Source organism: Lemur catta, chromosome 17 (genome assembly GCF_020740605.2).
Source record: "Lemur catta isolate mLemCat1 chromosome 17, mLemCat1.pri, whole genome shotgun sequence".
NCBI lineage: Eukaryota > Metazoa > Chordata > Mammalia > Primates > Lemuridae > Lemur > Lemur catta.
This window is the reverse complement of record NC_059144.1, coordinates 9,597,560-9,617,542: the sequence shown is the minus strand read 5'-3', so window position 1 is coordinate 9,617,542 and position 19,983 is coordinate 9,597,560. Positions and strand designations below refer to the sequence as shown.

The 19,983-nt window shown below is 43.0% G+C and overlaps 1 pseudogene; it reads right to left on the bottom strand.

Moving 5' to 3' along the window:
* Window positions 1–903: 903 nt before the first annotated feature.
* LOC123622221 lies at window positions 904–2,198 on the bottom strand (annotated as a pseudogene).
* Between the last annotated feature and the right edge of the window lie 17,785 nt (window positions 2,199–19,983).

The window sequence follows — 19,983 nt, the reverse complement described above, 5'->3', positions numbered from 1 at the left end:
AACAAATACCATGTATATATTTCACTATTAAATTAGAACTGTTCCTGCTTTTTTCATTTTATTTTATTTTTTTATTTTTTGAGACAGAGTCACACTCTTTTGCCCTGGCTAGAGTGCCATGGCGTCAGCCTAGCTTACAGCAACCTCAAACTCCTGGGCTCAAGCAATCCTCCTGCCTCAGCCTCCCAAGTAGCTTAGACTACAGGCATGAGCCACCATGCCTGGCTAATTTTTTCTATATATGTTTAGTTGTCCAACTCATTTCTTTCTGTTTTTAGTAGAGATGGGATCTTGCTCTTGCTCAGGCTGGTCTCAAACTCCTGACCTCAAGCGATCCTCCCGCCTCAGCCTCCCAGAGTGCTAGGATTACAGGCTTGAGCCAGCACGCCTGGCCTATTTTTTTCCTTTTCAAATCCCTGTATTTACTTACCCCTGGTTTCTCATAGATCAAATATAATTTAAAAGCATAAAAATTTCAGAAATTATTGTGGTAATATTTAGATTTCAGGAAGGGGTCAGACTAAATCAATTACCTCCATTCATTGTTCAAACAGAAGATAATAAAACTAACTAATATGAGTCATGAATGTCACTATGAGACAAAATTTGCTGCAATTTTCTTATTTATCTACAAGTGTGGTATTTTTGACGAATGACAACACACAGTTTTTCCAACTTGTAATATTCAACTGTGCTCATAAACGCTATATTGTGTGATTGTAACTGAATAACTACTTTTCCCCTGGAAAACATGCAGAAAATCCATTGGGCACCCAGACACAGACAGTATTTAATGGTTTTTACTTTTCCCACTTTCCTCCTGCAAGTTTTCTTTCTCAAGACTTATAGGAGCTTCCAACAGAATCCAACACGTGTTACAAAATGACAGAGCTATTTTACATTCTATCTTTTTCTCCAGGGTCCCCTGTGTTTACATTCACTATTCCCAGGTTGTCTTACACTGGATGGAGAGGCTGATGCTAGGTGGGCCTGGCCCTGTGTAGAAGCAGAACAGCTGCTGCTTGTCTGGGGTCCTGATACCATTGAGAAGCCCATCTGGCCTCCCTCTGGGAGTTTCTTTGCTGATTCCCATCAGTGAATTTGTTCCCACTTGATCTCCTGGCTCTGCTGTGCTTGTAAAAATAATTCCACGAGATAAGTCTGGTATATTTAATCCTGCTGTCCTTTGTATACAGCTTCAGGACTTCAAGGAAGCCCCAGATGAAATTCTTAGTCACAGAAATTTCCATCACCATCTACATTGTGCATGCTTTCTCAAACAACTTTTTCTTCAGTTAAGAAACTCCTGATCTGATACCAATAAATACAGCTGACCCTTGTTTTTGGTCATGATGCTTATAATGAAAGAACATACCAAGTTCTCCTTCCTGAACCCTTGAGGTTAGTTCACATGATCCATGGTATGTCAGTTGAGTGGCTGCGATATTTAGAACTGCTTGGGTACAAAGCCTCCCCTAACTAGCTTACTATGTCTGAATGCTTACAAGATACGACCTCCTCCACTAGCTTGCTGTAGCTGCAGTTACCAACAGCCTTTACGTGTCATCAATCTGAAGGTCCACTAACGAGCTGTAAGTACAAGTGCATATCAAGAAGACCAAACACTATGCATCTGGGTGTATATTCAAACACTCAAATGCCAGTGAACCTTGCACTGACATCTAGGACTACCTGTGCAAAATTGCCTCAGCACCATTCATATTCTGTTCATAATGTAAACACTGAATTTCTGAAATTTCTCTTGGCTTTGCATCAAGCATGCAATCTCCCAATATTCCATCAGCTGCTCAACAGTAATGGCTTCTATCATTGGTGGAAGTTTTGTCTTCCAGACCTGGAGCAAAACATTAAGGTTGACCAGCAAAGGGCAGGGTCCGTTTCTCATTCTGGGTGGTAATGAGTGTGTTCTATTTTATCCACTGGATCTAGCTGATGTGATACACTGATTGTCCTGGGAAGCATTCCTTGGAGGCCCCCAACACCTGAGCAGTCCCCTCCTCCTCCTCTCAGCACACAGGAACAGACGCAGACAACACCACCTTGCTCTCCACCACCCACACGACAGGCCCATCCTGGTAGCTGGCCTGGTCTCCCACTGCCCTTTCTATAGAGACTCTGGCCCTGGCACTGGCCCGGCTGCCACCCTGTGTTCTGGTGGCTGCAGGCACTAGGGGCATCCTCCACACTCGGCCACCCACCCTCGCTCTCACCTCTGATTCTCTGACTGCAAACCCAGGAGGGACAGCGCCCAGTGAGGCCTTGGCCAGTTGGAGCCCAGGAGGGCACTGAGGATAACATGATTTCAACTATCTTGTGTTGCTCTCTAAGCTCATGATACTCTAGAATGTTTTTATTTAGCAATAAATTTAAAACAATTAGAAAGTTAGAAAAGTGTGCAACCTAAAAACGGCATTATTTTATAATATCTCAGGATGATTCAGAAAGTGAATGCTGACTGAAAAGTGGGAATTGCCCAAGCAGAAAGCCCCCTTTGAGTGCTGAAGTTAACTGAGGCTCATACTTTGTAGGAAAGGTTAGAATCACTCTCAGACACAGTGATTTAGAGATCTGTGTAAACACAGAGCAGAGTAGAGGCAGAAGGCATGCTGATACAAAGGATCTATTAACACTAAAAACTGACAGATGAATGAGATGAGATGAATATAAAAACCATAGGTTCACTGCTTCTGTTCATTTAAGCAGTTAAAAATCAGAGACACTTCCATCCACACTTATAAAACAAATTGCTACTAATGTTAATGGAAAAAGACCCAAATTCTGTAACGTGACTTAAGGAGGCCCGGAACACATGGCCTCAAAATTTCCTGAGAAAATGTGCCTGCAGCAGCTGGGTTAGTTTGGTTTCACACATGCTTGGAGACAGGAATTGCTTGTAAAACCTTAAGTCAGTATGTGGAGGGGGTACACTTGTTTGACCTGAAAAGGTGGGACATCTCCAGGTGAGGGGGCGCTTATGGGTTATAGGTGGGTTTAAAGATTCTTTGATTTGTAATTGTTTAAAGAAATGAATATGTATCTAAAGGCTTGGAATGCTTTAACTTAAGATAAGGATGTCTATTAATCATAGAGAAGCCACCAGACATTTACTGAAACTCAAGTGACCTGTTAACTAAATTGATGGCCTGCAGGAATGGTGCAAGCAGTTGTCTCCCTTAGCCTTAGGCATCTTAATGATTTCTATCTTACTGTTACAAGGGACTGGGGGGGCAACAGAGGAGCCCTGTATGACCTCCCTTCTCAAGACCAGCAACTCAGCTTTAGGGATTTTCTAGGGTCTCCTTGGCCAAGAGGGCACCCATCCTGTCACTTGAGGGGCTTAAGATTTTATTTTAGTTCACACTAATTTCAGATACCTTGAAAGCTTTCTTACATAACCATTTCCTTGGGGAGGGGATAGACAAATGAATGGTACCACAATGAAGTAAAACCTACCTGATGATGAATTTAGAGACATTGCCACCAATAATGTAATTATAACAAAGAAATCCATTAACAACCATGATGGTTTTTGGATTCTATCAACATCAATACCCAATAAGACTTAAGTATTGGTAATACCTGTTTCAAGTATAACTTTAGGAATGTATCAAAATAAGCCATATCTGGGACACTATTTGGCCTTCTAAAGTAGCTGTTTAAAATATTTAGACTAACCCTGGAAATGCTCTTTATTCTATTAAGCATAAATACCCAAATAATGATAGGCAGAGAAAATACTATGCCCTTGTTTTTAGTCAAAGAACACAAATTTGCAACTTGGAACAACTTGAACAAATCAGTTCACACAGTGCAGAAATTGTTTACCCATTACTGTCAATTCAGAACATAATTGAGTTTGGATGATTCTTACCCTGATAAAATATGTATTCAATTTCTAATCAATGATGATATTAATATAAATATTTAAATCCATACTTCTTTGTTATTATTTAGGTGCTCTAAACCAGAGTTTTCCCAACTCGTGAGCCACCACAACAATGTCCCATCAATCTATTACAGGTCTAAGATATTAATCATCTGGGGATATCGGGGTGGCCAGAGAACTAAAACTTCAAGCAGCTTGGTCCCCCTAACCCAGGACATTATAGAAATGTTAAAATTCTCTATTTCTACCAGAACCAATCTAAGCAATATTCATTAACCTAATTGATTTTGCAAAAGACACAATTTAATGTGGAGAACCTGGAGTTTTGTTTCACTTTTCAAAAACAACCAACCAACCACTTTATTTCTGGCTTTTTCTTTAACTAGCCAGAACTTCTCTGATGGTAGTTTGTTTATGATTTTCAAAAAAGTAACCAGGTTGTATCTGGGGGAGGGAGCAATGCCAAATAAGCTCACTAACATGAATAGCAGCCAAGTAACATTTTGAACAGTGTAAACTCAATTTTTATAAGCTCCTGAAGACTCAAAGCAATTTTTCCACAGAATATATAGCAAACACAAGTCAATCATTCATAAAAATGAGGACACAACCTTCACATTAATGAACATTCACCTCAGCCCAATTTCATCTATTGCAATTAATTATTCAATGATAAGCCTATAAAACATCAGAGGGCAAATTATCTTAATGACTTATGCAAGAAGGAAAAATGCTCAGGACTCACTGTGTTCAGTCTTCTGGCACTTTGTCGTGTATTGTAAGAGTTGTCTGCGTAACCTTGCAGTCAGAGGGCTTCCCTGTCCACAGTTTTCAGGTCGTCCATGTCCGCTCTGTCCCTTTGTACACACTACACATGGAAGCAATAAACGAACCATCACACGCATATTTAAAATATGTGTTTTCAACAGAATTAGAGAATAGATAACTACTGAATATCTCCGTGATTATTTATATAGATTTAAGAGCACAGGCTCTGACAGATTGCCTAGGTTCAAATCCAGCTCTCCTACTTTCCAGCAAGATGGCCTGTGCCTTAGTTTACTCATAACGAGAAATTAAATGAGAGTTTATAATTGTAGCCACTTCACTAAAAAAGGATTAAGAGATAATATATGTCCAACACTTATAAAAAATATGTAAGACAGGCAGCATTAAATAAAAGGCAGCAGCTATCATTGTCTATGTTGAGTCTTTGTAAAATTAATAAATGTGGGCATATCCCCTCCATTACAAAATTTCATTCAAAACTAAAGTACGAAAACATAAGTGCAATCTTTGAGGCAAAGGAGTCTCTGGGATGCTAAAGAGATAAACACCAACTATTTCTACAAATATGAGACGTGCTTATACTACCTTAACAAAAATAAAAATATACCAATAGGATACCTACTTCTCCAACACTTAACAGATTTCAAGGAATCTTCCCCCAGGGCTTATTCTTTCTTTAGGTCTTCCTTGAAAGATAGCGCTCCACCTTCGTACTCTTTTCCTAGCAATCAAAGATCATGAAGACAGAACAGAGTATTATTATATATTTGTTGATGATTTATTGCCTGGTTCTCCTATCGTAAGTTCCATGGGGGCAGGAGCCTTGTCTGTCACTGTTGTTACTACATCCCTATTGGTAGAACAGGATCACACATAGTTAGCATTTGATAAATACTTATTCAATAAATGAACAATGAATTTTGTTTAAGTATTTACTATTTGGAAACTAATTTATGAGAATACTTTATAATTTTATTTATTTACCCACTAATATATCTTTTTCCTAAATAGTGACTTATTTAAACAGTCACCAGAAAAGACGCTTAGCCCTACATAAGGTAAATTAAGCAAATTCATGTAATACAAATGTTTAAGTATAAGCAAAGTGCTGCATAATATTTAGGTTGAAATAAACTTTCAAAAGGAATTCATTTTGTTTTCTCTGGTTTTCAACCTTGTACAAAGGAAAAACAGTGACTTCTCCACTTGCCATTTCAATTATCCTTTCCCAACCAGACTTCCTGTGGTCTTCACGCCACTCAGGAGAATGGCAACTGCTTGGGCCAAAGCCTCAGAGGAATTCTTTTTTTTTAATTTTAAAGTATTTAATTGACAAATAAAAATTGTATATATTCAAGGTACACAACATGATGACTTGATATGCACTGTGTAATGATTAACATAATCAAATTAACTAATACAACCATCACCACACAGTTACCATTTGTGTGTGTTTTTATTGAGGACACTTAAAATCTTATCGCTTATCAAATTTCAAATAAAAAATGCAGTATATTCTAACTACAGTTACCATATGCACATGAAATCCCCACAGTTTATTCATCTTGTAACTGGAAATTTGTACCCTTTCACCAACATCTCCCCATTTCCCCAACCCTCTTGGCCCCTGGAAACCAATGTTCTACGCTTTGCCTCTGTGAGTTGAACCTTTTTTACATTCCACAGATAAGTGAGTACATACTATTCAGTCTGTGTCTGGTATATTTCACTCAGCACTATGTCCCACAGATTCATGCTTGTAGAGTTATTCTCGAATTCTTGATCCTACCTTTCTCTACAGCCATCTACCAATCCATCCCTGAATCTTCTGAGCCCTACCTGCAGAATCTATGCAGAACATGACTTTGTGAGACCACTGCTTACCCAAGTCTGCTGTGCCAACACTTGGGTTCCTATCCTACCTGAAATACTGTGAAAGCCTCCTCAAAGATCTTCCTGCTTCCAGCTTTGCACTGTTCTCAATAACACCCATTCTCAAAGGGACAAAGTAGCTTCCTGCCCCAGAGTGAAAGGCAAAGTCCTTACCTGGCCTATGAGCTGACACATGAGCCACTCACTGATCTGACTTCCAGACTCCCTTTAACTCTCTGACCAATCTCCTCCCATCTCTGTCTTGCTCCCCCCCCCACTCTTACCGCACTGTCCTCCTCAGTCTTCCTTCCTTCCTTCCCTCCCTCCCTCCCTCCTTCCTTCCTTCCTTCCTTCCTTCCTTCCTTCCTTCCTTCCTTTCTTTTTGCTATCTTCTCCCACTAGGATGTAAGCTCTGTAAGGGCAGAAATTTTTTCTGTTTTATTAACTACTTAATCCCCAGTGCCTAAACAGGCACCTTGCATATAAGCTAAGCATTCAGTAACTATTGGTTGAAATAATAAATAAATGAATTATTTTTAATGATCATTTCTATAACTAAAGGTGTTTTGCTATAGAGAGGGTGATATAAAATACATGTGGAATGATTAAAAATTATAATTAGCAAATTACGATTTTCTTTGAAATTTAATGATTTTCATGTTTTATTTAACATTTCATTTTAAATATAAACACACACAAGTTTACATTTTAGGTAGCAGGACAATTTGACAGCAAGGGCCACCACCTTTTTATACTAGGTAGAAGGAAAAATCAACAAGGAAATTTGTCATTAGGATTGCTATGGTTTGGGGATGTTTGTCCCCTCCAAACCTCATGTTGAAATTTGATTGGCAGTGTTAGATGTGGGGCCTAATGCAAGGTGTTTGGGCCTTGAAGGCAGATCCCTCACAAACAGATTCACACCCTCCCTTGAAGGTAAGCGAGTTCTCACACTATTAGTTCCCAAGAGAGCAGGTTGTTAAAAATAGCCTAGGACCTGCCCCCTCACTCTTGTTCCCCTCTCTCACCATGTGATCTCTGCACACACTGACTTCCCTTAGCCCTCTGCCATAAGGGTTAGGGCCAGGGAAACAACCTGAGGCCCTCCCCATATGCCCAATCCTGAACTTTGCAGTCATCAGAGTCGACAGCCAAATAAACTGTTCTTCATACACTATCCATCCTCAGGTATTCATTTATAGTGGCACAAAAAGGACTAAGACAAGAATCAAGCAGAGTAAAACTGTTATTTTACAGTTCAACTGGTTATCAGTTGACCCATGTATTAGCCTGATATTTAGTAGCTATGGCCATAGGCTGTGTAGGGTAGTGGGGAAGGAGGGGTAAAAGTGGGGATGGTTAGTGGGTACAAACATAGATAGAATGAACAACATGTCAGATCTGATAGCACAACAGGTTAACTACAGTCAACAACTATTTACTGTAATTTTAAAATAACTAAAATAGCAGATTTGGAATGTTCCTAACACAATGAAATGATAAATGCTTGAGGTGATGGATACCCAAAATGCTCTGACTTGATCATTATACACTGTATATCTGTTCAAAACATCACATGTACCTCATATATACCTATAAGATACCCATAATCATTAAAAATAAATTGAAACAAACTGTGAGACCAACTGATTTCAAGACACCTACATCAAAAACATATATAATATTGCCTTATTTGAAATCCCAAAGCAAATGAAAAGAGAAAAGATGACTAGGTCACGTGGCTACAGTGTTTTGATTATGAAAATAGTGATAACCCTTGAAATGTGTTGTCAAGAACAAACTAGTTAATGTAAAAAAATACTTAAAATAGTTCCTGACAAATATATGTTAGCAATTATATATATCATGAGTAACAGAAACACATTGTCAGACAAAGAGATATTTCTATATGTACAGTTTTTTTTAATTTCATTAAAATTTTATAAAGTCATACATTACCTTTTCATCTATCTTGTTTCATGGAGACTGTCGGTATGTATGATTTTTGATTTTGCCTTTTCTTCATTTCTCTGACTATACTATTTATATCCACCTTTCGTTTCAGTTTTATTTTGCTAATATTTTAGTTTATATTTGCCAGCTGGTGCTGGCAAGTTTTCAGGTATCATGTCCTGCTTCTAGAGATAAAAAACAAAACAACCACACAAACAAAACAAAAAAATACACTATCCACCATAAAAAATATCAAAATGATTATTAACTTTCCCTACAGACATTAGCAGGTTCATCATTTATCTTACCATATGCCTAAGAATCAGACCATTATAATCTAGGTTCTTAGCATAGGTAATAATATTAAAAACATTCAGCTGGGATAACATCACAGACTAATCAGACCTGGCACAACAGCTCAGAATGGGCACTGGCCTTCAATAACAGTAAGCCTCTACCTTATTCCCAAGCTGCAGGTAAGGTCTAGTTCTAAAGGAATTTAAAAGGAGAAAAATCAACTATTATTTCTTCTTAAGAGGTTTAGATAAAATTTTTCTTCTCCCATGGAAGAATTCCACTGTCATTTCTTCTAGAATTGTGTCAGGGATTGAAGATCACTACTACCAAGAAGCACTGGTTGCTATTTCTAAAATATTAATAGTAAGATATCTTGTTTGGTTCTTTGCCACATTTCCATGATGGTGAGAGGTATTAGAGCCCGTGGATAAGAGAAACCTAAAAGAAGTACTGACCAAATACAAGGGCATACATACTGACCCAGACAGTGACACTCCACAAGGAGCATATATATATTCATACATCCAGCCCAACCCTTGACAAATTTTGAGGATATCCCAGTCTATCTCAGAAGAGAATGAGGCAAAACTTTGCAGTAAATATTTTAGCAAGATACCCAGTATGTTTTTATTCCTGCAATTTTCCAAAATGAGACTGAGAAGAACATGAATAGAGACAGCTATAGGAGGAAGTACAAAGACAGAAAAGCCCTACTCATAGAGTTATTAGTGAGAATCTATACTCGTAACATTTAGAAATAAAATACCAGATAATAAAATACCAGATACATCTGAAGTATAAGCGTGTCCCAAAAAGACAACCTGGACTAAGCATAGCTACATACTTACTCTATGGTATCCTAATAGCTTAAAGTATCAATCTGTTTCCAAGACACCACTATTGTGTTGTTAAACTAGCAACAGCTCATCTAATACTTTGCCATATTTAAAAAAGTCTTGGATTCTGGATTAAGATATACCTATACTTTACCAGTTTCATAAGAACATTTAAAATAACATTCATATATGTAAAAAAAAAAAAAAGAAAAGACAAACTCAACTTACTTCAGTGAGGCCCAAGCACAGCCTGTCAAGGAGGGAGAAACCCAGCTAATGTCTGCCCCAACGCCTGATGCCTCTCTTAGGCAATGACTTTGCCGCTGAAGCTAGAACAGGGCGTTTTCTTCAGGCCATATCACTCAGAGGGCTGAGGATCTAGAGTCCACCTTCGTCCCTCAGCAGCTGTCAGAGCTGGATAGCAGAGCCCAGGAGCTCTGCCAGCAAGGCTTTTCTAGAATCTGTTCCGTGCCAGCCCCAGAGCCCCCACCACTCCAGACACCAAGAGGGATCGTCCAACTGGGCTTGGGCTTATCCGCCTCTGCAGGCCCAATCCTTGGTCAAGGGACCATCACTGCCAGGTGGGGAGAGACAGTTTCTGCAGAGCAAAGCATCTGGTGGAGCTGACTGAGTGGGTAAAACCTGAGATCGACAGAGCTGCTGAGAGAGAAATGCCCACATAGCCGGCGAAACAGTGTGTCTATGAGATGTTTCTGGAAAAGATTAGTATTTCAATCAATAAGGAAGTTTGTCCTCATCAAAGGAGATGGGTTTTGTCCAATCTACTGAGGGCCTGAATAAAACAAAAAGAGAAAGGGTGAACTTACTGTTTGATTTGGGACATGCATCTTCTCCTTCCCTCAAACACTGATGCCTTTGGTTTCAGGCCATCGAACTGGGACCAGGACTTAGAGCAATGCTTCCTGATTCTCAGGCCTTAGGGTTTGGACTCCAGTCCGACACCATCAGCTTCCCTGAGCCTCCAGCATGCTGATGATAAATTATAGGACTTCTCAGCCTCTGTACTTGCATGAGACAGCCCGTCCTAAGAAATCTCTTCACACACACACCCACCAGCTCCATACTTACATCTGTATCTATCTATGGATCCTACTGGTACTCTTTACCTGGAGAACACTAAGTAACACAATACTTAAGTTTAAATTTCAGGTAAAGGAATGACTTTTTAGTGTAAGCATGCAAAATATCTGCATATTGGCTTTGCAGTACTTTCATGAATCCAGATATATATATATAATAAGATTATTTATCAAGAATTCACATTTGGCACTCTGGGAGGCCGAGGCGGGTGGATTGCTTGAGCTCAGGAGTTCGAGATTAGCCTCAGCAAGACCGAGACCCCATCTCTACTAAAAATAGAAAGAAATTATCTGGACAACTAAAAAATATATATAGGAAAAAAAAATTAGCCGGGCATGGTGGCACATGCCTGTAGTCCCAGCTACTGGGGAGGCTGAGGCAGGAGGATCGCTTAAGCCCAGGAGTTTGAGGTTGCTGTGAGCTAGGCTGACGCCTCAGCACTCACTCTAGCCCAGGCAACACAGCGAGACTCTGTCTCAAAAAAAAAAAAAAAAAGAATTCACATTTGACTGGGTGTTTTGTATTCAACTGGGCAACTCCAGAAAGGAACACAAACCTACAGACATCATGGTTTTAGCCTAGTGAGACCCATTTTGGTGTACTCACCTCTGTAACTATAAAATAAGAAATTGTTATGTGTGAGTTTACATCCATTTGTGGGAATTTCTATCAACAGCAATAGGAAACTAATAAAAGACTAGAATATTATATTGTGCCATGAGAAGATTTTTCTTAAAATCTTAACATTAATGGAATTCTTTTAACTTTTGATTGCAAACAGTGACATATCTTAAAGTTAATGGAACTCCACTGGGTCATCTTAGAACAAGTCATAGGGTATAACCAGAATAACAAAAAGCCCAGAAGAGAAAATGAACATAAAAATGTTTCCCAATTGTTTTGGTGATTTTTTTCCCCATTAGGGTAAGATTTACTTGAGGTTACCTGTACAAACACAATTGACTAATTTTGCTATGACCACTACTGTTCTGGAATCTGAATATCAAACTAGGTGAGGCAGAACAGTAAAGAAAAGCTTTCCAAAGAGGGAAGCACAGATAACAGGCAACATATGCAGCCATGATTGTGGAAGGTTTGTCTTAGTTATTTTTATAAATTATTTTCCAAATAAAATAATGCTGAGGTTGAATTTTTGGGAATTTGTTTGAGTTTGTCAGGTAAACGAAAAATAATTTGGTGAAAAAATGATGAGCATGGTAATGATTTTGCCTACCAAGAAAGATCTCATTGACGGTGGGTGATGTTTTCTGCTTTGTTTTAGACACAAAGTTCAAGTTATTCTCACTGCCATTAAGCAAGCACGCTTTCCCATTGTATTGCCTTTAATAAATGTGGAATGTTGGAGTGTCAGCCAACACCTTCCTCCTCTTCCCCACCTTCATGCTCCCTGTTGATAGAAGGCCTAAGCCCAATGACCTGACCATCTGTCACTCGGCACTCATCCACATACTGATGGTCCTTACTGTAGTATGTTTAGTGTCTGAACCTGTGTGAGTCACTGGAGTTTTGGAATGACTTCAAGTGCAAGGTGCTTTTCTACATGAACAGAATGAGGGGCCTCTCCAAGTGCACCATTTGCCTCCTGAGCGTGCTATCGGCCATCACATCAGTCCCAGGGCTTCCTTGTTTATGAGGTTTAAACATAAATCCACAAATCACGTTATCTAAGTTTTCCTCTTATGACGGTCCCTCTGGTTTCTTTTCTATTCTGTCCTGATTTTCTACACTGTGACTACTTCCAATATGACCCTAACAAGCCTACTGAGTATCAGTGACTACTGCACACTTCCCCTCGTGAGCTCCATCACCAGGGTGTTACGCTCACACAGACGGCACACAGGGATGCCTTCTTTCTAGGAATGACAGTGCTCTCAGTGCGTACATGGTGACTTTATTCTCCCGGAATCAGCGGCAATGCCAGCACCTTCGGAGCACCAGCCTCTCCCGCTAAGGAGCCTCCAAGAGAAAAGGGACACCCAGACCATGTTGCTACTTGGGAATTTCTCTGTGGTCATGTTCAGGGTGTACTACATCATCTCATCATGCAACTGCAGCATGGAGATGTGACCTCATTGTCCTGAATTCCAGAGTCTAATGGTCAGTGCCTATGTCACTGCCAGTCTTTTGTTGCTAATTGGTTGTGATAAAAGGATAGTCTGCAAAATACGTTCTGCAAGCACTTTTAATTTTTACAAGTTTGTGTTAAAAATGGTTGGCTAACAGGTTTTTCTTACATTTTATAATTTACTCAAGTAGAGCAGGTTACTACCTGATTAATCAAATTGCATACAATTGTATTTTTATCATATCTATGAGTTTTGTCACCTATGATACCAAGAATTTGTAGTTCCATTACTTCAAAGTCCACAATGATCTGATATTCTCCTATGTTTAAAATCTTAACTCTTTCATTTTGATGTCTGATCTTCACACAGGAAAACCTTTCTTGCAACCTGAAGTGTATAACCTGAGAAGTTCCTATTGGTGATCAAATCTCCTATGATTTTTTACTTTGAAAAATCTTATTTTGCCATTTTTAACTAGAGGTAGTGGTATTGGAGTCTAGTTTGGCCGTCGGTTTTAGCCAGCATTGTTTGTTTTTTCCCCTCTGTGGTCTGTTTTCTATAAAGGCTACGGAGAATGTGCTGCCACATTCCCAGGTTCTCTTTTCATTCTCATTTCTCTTTGCTCTAATGCAGTTTGACTATTTCTGTTTGAGTATTTCACTTTAACTTTTGTGATGCAACTAAACACTTAATTCAATTTATGTTTGGAGTTCTTTGTCTGTTTTAGATATTTATAAATTTCTAGTGATGAAATAGATACATTTAATTCCTTTGTGTTCTATGTATCCTATGTATATATTTGTATTTTCTATTTCATTGTCTCTTTGTAACACATCTTGTGTGCTCTATCTTTGAAGTTTGCTGATCCTCTCATCAACTAGGTTTAAATTAGTGCGTTGTCTGTGCATTGCACATTAACTTTACTTACCACATTTCTCAAATGTTTAAATTTTGTTTAGTTCTTTTCCAAACATGGCTTGTAAAGTTTGTGCTTTCTTCTTCTTTGAACATTATTTCAATTATTTCAGCTTTCTTCCTATTATGACAAAGGGGAAAATGTGTATTAAAATTATTACTTAATTTTTAAAGTTGTGATTTTCTTTTTACATTTGAAAAAAACTGCTATTTTTCTGTTTAAGATCAGAGTATGCTTTTAAAAAAATCTCATACCCATGTTTTCATGCTTTTTTTCTGTTTTGAACCAAAATATTTTTCCTTAATTATATTTTCAGGATGTTCATAACCAGCATACAGAAATGCAATTGATATCTGTACCTTACCTCATAGTCAGCAAATTTGCTAAACTTATTACTTGGAGCAGGTTCTTAGTGATATTCTCAGAGTTTCTTTTACACAGGAGATTGTGTTGAACATCAAAGGGTCATTTTTCTATTTCATTAGCAATCTGGAATACTTTACCTCATGTCAGCTTGCATGATTGTTAAAGCAAAATCCTCCAGTGCAATGTTGACTAGGAGCGCTGAAAGAGAGTATGTATGTCTTGTTCCCAGTCTCATGGGGAAACATTCTTTCCACTAAGTATGATGTTTACTACGGTTTTCTGTAGATGGCCTTTGTCAGGGTCTCTTCAATTCCTAGTCTGTTTAGGATTTTAATCATAGGATGGATTCAGTGAAATGCTCTTTTCTGTGTAGGTGAGATTATCACATCTTAAGCTTCCTTAATTTTATAAACATGGTATATTGAGTTGTTTTTAACAGACCTGAGTTCTAACTGATACACAAAAATCCCTGCATGTTTAATATATTCAATTTGATGTGACTGGATATGCACCTGTGATACATCACGATCCAAACAATACATCCATCCACGTTAAGTATGCTTCCCGCAACACGCACATGCGCACACAGAGGAAAATGCGGGAACTCTTGGAAATACAGGTGTGAAGGGATACATTAGTTGTTTTCTAGATGTTACACAAACTACATATTTGTGGCACAATCTCACTTTATCAAAGCATATAATCCTTTTTGTTGTTGGATTCAATTCACTAATGGTATATATTGTACAGGATTTCTTTTTTCCATATTCAAGATGACTAAGGTTCTGCAGTTTTGTTCCCTGTCGTGCTTATAGGTGGTTTTTGTATTACAGTAATTATGGCCTAATAGCCTGAACTGGGAAGTGTTCCCCTGTCTTCTTTTGAGAGTGTGTTTGAAGGATCGGTAGTGATTCTTCCTTAAAAACTAGCAGAATGCCTCAGTGATGCCATCTGGATCTGGGATATACTTCGCATGATGATTTTTAATTAATCTATTTGTTATCGGCCTATTAACATATACTGGCAACAAGGCCCCTCCCGGCTCTGTGGCCAAACTTGGCTCTGTGGCTCCTTCTGGCCCAGAGGCACCTCCAGGCTGTGTGACCCCTCCTGACTTTGTGTTCTTCTCCGGCCATGAGGCCCTTCCTGATCCCCCTTAGGACCACTCTGGCTATGTCCCCTCCTGGCTCTGAGGACCCTACTGACTCTGTGTCCCCTCCTGGTTCTCTAAACGCCTCCCTTCCTCTATGGACACTACTCACTAAGGCCCATCCTGGCTTTGTCACCCCTCCTGGCCATGAGGCCATAGACCTGGCTTTGTGGCCTCTTCTGACTATGAGGGCCCTCCTGGCTCTGCAGCCCCTCCTGGCCCTGGGACTCCACCCCCAGGTACCCTCCTGGCCCTGACAGCCATACTGACTGTGTAGTTTCTCCTGCCATTGTGACTCTGTCCCCCGTGTCCCCTCTTGGTCCTGAGGACATTCCTGGTTGTGTGTCCCCTTCTGGCTCTGTGACCACCTCCCTGGCTTTATAACCACTCCTGCCTAAGGCCCAACCTGGCTCTGTTTCCCCTTCTGACCCTGAGGCCCCTCCCAGCTTTGTGCCCCCACCCCAAGTTATCCTGCTTGCCCTGACAGACTCCAGGCTCTGTGGTCCCTCCAGGCTGTGTCACACCCCAAGATGCCCTTTTCACCTGGAGGTCCCTCATGATTCTGTCCCCTCCTGGCTCTGTGTTGCCTCCCAGCCCTGAAGATCCTCCTTGTCCAGAGGCCCATCCTGATTCTGTGTCCCCTCGTGACTCTGAGGTCATTGCTGACTCAGAGGCCACTACTGGCCCTGTGGTCTTTCCTGGATATGAGGCCCCTATTGGACCTGTGTTCCCTCCTGGCTCTGGGGTCCCTGCTGGCTTTCAGGATCCTCCTAGCCCTGTGTCCCCTGCTGGCTTGTAGCCTCTCTTGACCCTGAGGCACCTGATGCCTCTGTGTCTCCTCTTGTGCCTGAGGCCACTCCTGACTCTGTGACCACTCCTGGCTATGTGCCCCTTCCAGGCCTCAAGAAGTCTCCTGGCTAAGGGCCTTCCAGGTTCTGTGACTTCTGATTCTGAGGCTCTTCCTGCCTGGCTGTAAGGCCACTCCTGGCTCTGTGTTCCCTCCTGGCCTTGTGTCCCTTCCTAACTCTGAGGTCATTTCTGAGTCTGAGGCCCTTCATGGCTCTGTAGCCTGTCCTGACCCTGAGGCACCTGCTGGCTCTGTGTCTCCTTCTGACTCAGAGAGGCCACCTGGCTCTTGATCCCTAATGGCTCAGTCACCAATCCTGGCCCTGTGTCACTCTTTGGCTTGGTGTCCCCCTCCTAATTCTAAGGCCCCTCGTGACACTCAGGCCCCTCTTGACTCTGTACTGCTCCCCCAATCCCTGAAGTCCCTCGTGGCCCAGTGGCGTTTACAAGCCCTGTTTCCCCTCCTGGACTTAGGTCCCTCCTGGATCTGCGGCTCCTCCTCACTGTGTCCACTGTTGGCCCTGTCCCCCCTCTATGGCCTGTATCTTTTCTTGGCTTTAGACCCTCTTGGCCTTTTGTCCCCTCCTGACTCTCTGACCCTTAATGGCTCTGTCACTGATCCTAGCCCTGTGTCACTTTCTGGCTCCGTGTCCCCTACTAATTCTGAGGCCCCGCATGATGCTCAGACCCCTCCTGGCACTCTGGCTCCTCCGTGCCCTGTGTCCCCTCTGCAGATGTATGAACTCCACCCAACCCCCACTCCCCCAGGATCTGTATCCCCTCCTGAACCTGAGGTCCTTCCAGGCCCTGAAAAACCTCCCAGCCCTAAGGCCCCTCTAGGCTCTATGACCCATCCTGGCCCTGACAGTCCCCTCTTGACTCTTCGTTACCTCCTCGATCTGAGGCCCCTTCTGGCTTTGTGACCCCCTCCTTGCTCTGTGTCCCCTAAAGCTGTAGTCCCCAAATCCCACTCCGTGGACTGGTACTGGTCCGTGGCCTGTTAGGAACCAGGCCACACAGCAGGAGGTGAGCAGCAGGTGAAGTTCTTCTGTATTTATAGCCGCTCCCCATTGCTCACATCACTGCCTGAGCTACATCTGTCAGAAACCCCCCACATCCCGTCCACGGAACAGCTGTCTTCCAGGAAACTGGTCCCTGGTGCCCAAAAGGTTGGGGACTGCTGCCCTAAAGGATCTGTGCCCCTAATGGACCTGTGCCCCCACCTGGCTCAGTAGCCCCTTCTTCCCATGTGGCTACGCTTGGCTTTGTGTCCCCTTCTGGCTCTGTGACCCTCCTGCTGTTTCTGAGGCCTCTCCTGGCCCTTAGACCCCTCCTGGTTCTGTGTCCCTGCTGGACTCTGAGGCCGGTCCTGGTCCTGTGTCTCCTCTTGGCTCCGTGTCCCAACTGGAATTTGAGGCCATCACTAACTGAGTGCCCTCCTGGCTCTGTGGCATTTTCTGTCAGTGATGCACTAGGGAACTCTGTATCCCCTCCTGGCTCTGAGGATCCTCCTGGCTGTGTGTTACTTCCAGGCACTGTGGCCCCTCCTGCCCTTCCTTAAGCATCCTCCTGACTGTGAGATCCCTCCTGACTCCGTGACAGCACCCCAGGTTGCCTTTGGCCCCGACTTCCCTCCTGGCTTTGTGGCTGCTCTTGGCTCTATGGCCCCCTCCTGGCCCTGTGTCTCCTCCAGTCTCTGAGGACCCTCCTGGCTCTGTAGCTTGTCATGATTCTTAGGCTCTATGTCCCCTCCTTGACCTGTGACGTCTCCTGGCCCTGAAGCTCCATGTGACTTTGTGTCTACTCCTGGCCCTGTATCCCCTGCTGGTCCTGAGAGAACTCCTGCTCTCAGACTCCTCCCAGGTCTCTGTCCCTTCCTGCCCCTGAGGCCACTCCTGCTCTGTCTCCCCTCCTGGCGCTGTGTCTACTCCTGGCATTAGGCCCCTCATGGCCCAGTTTGTACGTGTTGCTGTGTCCCCTCCTCCTGGCTCTGTGACAGCACTGCAGGTAGCTTTGTGGCCCTGACTTCCCTCCTGGCTCTGTGGTCCCTCCTGGACCGGAGGTTATTCCTGGCTCTAGAAACCCTCCTGAGGCCCCTCCTGGCTCTGTGTCCCCTACCTGCTCTGAGTCCCCTAATGGCTACGTAGCCTGCCATGACCCTGAGGCACCTGTGAGCTCTGTGTCCTCTGATGGCCCTGAAGCCCCTTCTGATTCTGTGCCCCCTCATGCCTTTGTGTCTCTCCTGTCTCTGAGGTCACACCTAGCCCTGAGGCCCTCCATGGCTCTATTACCCATCCTGGTTCTTGTCTCTTCCTGATTCTAAGGTTCCTCCTGGCTCAGTGATCACTCCATGTCTTGTGCCCCTGCTGGCCTTGTGTCCCCTCCTGGATCTTGTGCCCTCCTGGACCTGAGGCCCATCCTCGCTCTGTGGCCATTTCTGACCCTGAAACCCCTCCTGGCTCTGTTTCTTCTCTTGGCCCTGTACCCGTTCTGGCTCCATGTCCCCCTCCTTGGCCAGAGGCCAGTTCTTTCTCTGTGAACTCTCCTGGCCATAAGGACCCTCCTGGTTCTGAGCCCACTGCAAGCTTGAAGGCCTCTCCTGGCCCTGTAATCCCTCATGGACCTGAGGCCCCTCCTGTCCATGTGTCCTGTCCTTTCTCTGTCTTCCCTCCTTGGTCTAGGCCCTTCCTGGCTCTTGGACCCCTCCTGGCTCTTTGATCCTCCTGTCTCTGAGGCATCTCCTGGCCCTGAAACTCCTCTTCCCTCTATGGCCCCTCCTGGCTCTCTGTTTTCTCCCTCATCTGAGGCCCCTCCTGGCTCTGAGGCCTTTCCTGGCTCTGTGGTTTCCCCTGACTGTTTCCCCTCCTGATTAAATACACACACGCACACACACACCCCTCTCAGATTTTAAGAATATGTTTAATCCTACAAACACCATTTGAACTAAAGCCATTCTTTCAAGCAAATCTTGAAAGCAAATCTCAAAATAACTCCTCCCCCGCTCTTCCTCCCATATTAGCACTGATTTGTACAAGCAGCTGGGCTCTAGTTTCATTCCAGCTGTCATTCTCAGACAACAAGAACACCTAGTAAATTGAAAAATTATAACTAAGGAAACAACTTCAGATACAATTCTGAAATAGTTACATTGAAAACCATTATTGGGAGAGAATCAAGATGGCAGATGAGAAAAACTGCCAGCCAGAGTGTCTCTGCAGGAAAGACAGATTTTAGAAGAAAGTGGAAAAAAAAAAAAATCAGGCAGAAGAACATAGATCAGACGAGGGTCAGAAGGAAGAGTACCTGAAACTACAGGAGACTCCACGTGAGGAAGCTGCGGAGGAGAACTGGAAGGAGAAAGGCCCCGGAGAGGCTTGGACAGCAGCTACAAGGGTAGGTGGAGCAGCTACATTTCCCCTCCCTTGCGTTTTGGACTGTAGGTGGGCTCCTCCCTGGAGAGACCTGCCCACACCAGCTCAGAGATGGCCACCGCCAGTGAGCCATGAGCCTCTTGCGGACAGGGCACCAGGCTCCCATCTCCCTTGGGACACCTCCCAGTCTGCAGACTGGAGCTGATCAGCAGGTGCCATATTGCTTCATTCTCCCCTCCCCCTTTGCCTACCGGCCACTGCCGAGAGAGACAATTTAGCCACTACCCAGAGGCATCTGCAGGGAGCGGCACCTCTCCTTTTGGGGACCTACAGCAGACTGAGGGGTACTCAGATTGCGAGCTCCCTACCCACCCGCCCTCCCAGGTGCTGCTTGCCTGGTGACTGCAGGAGAGCGGGGCAAATCCCGAGGCGGAGAGACACCGATCCAGCCTGGGCACCCCGTGGGTGACTTGAGACCAGCACTCCTCTCCC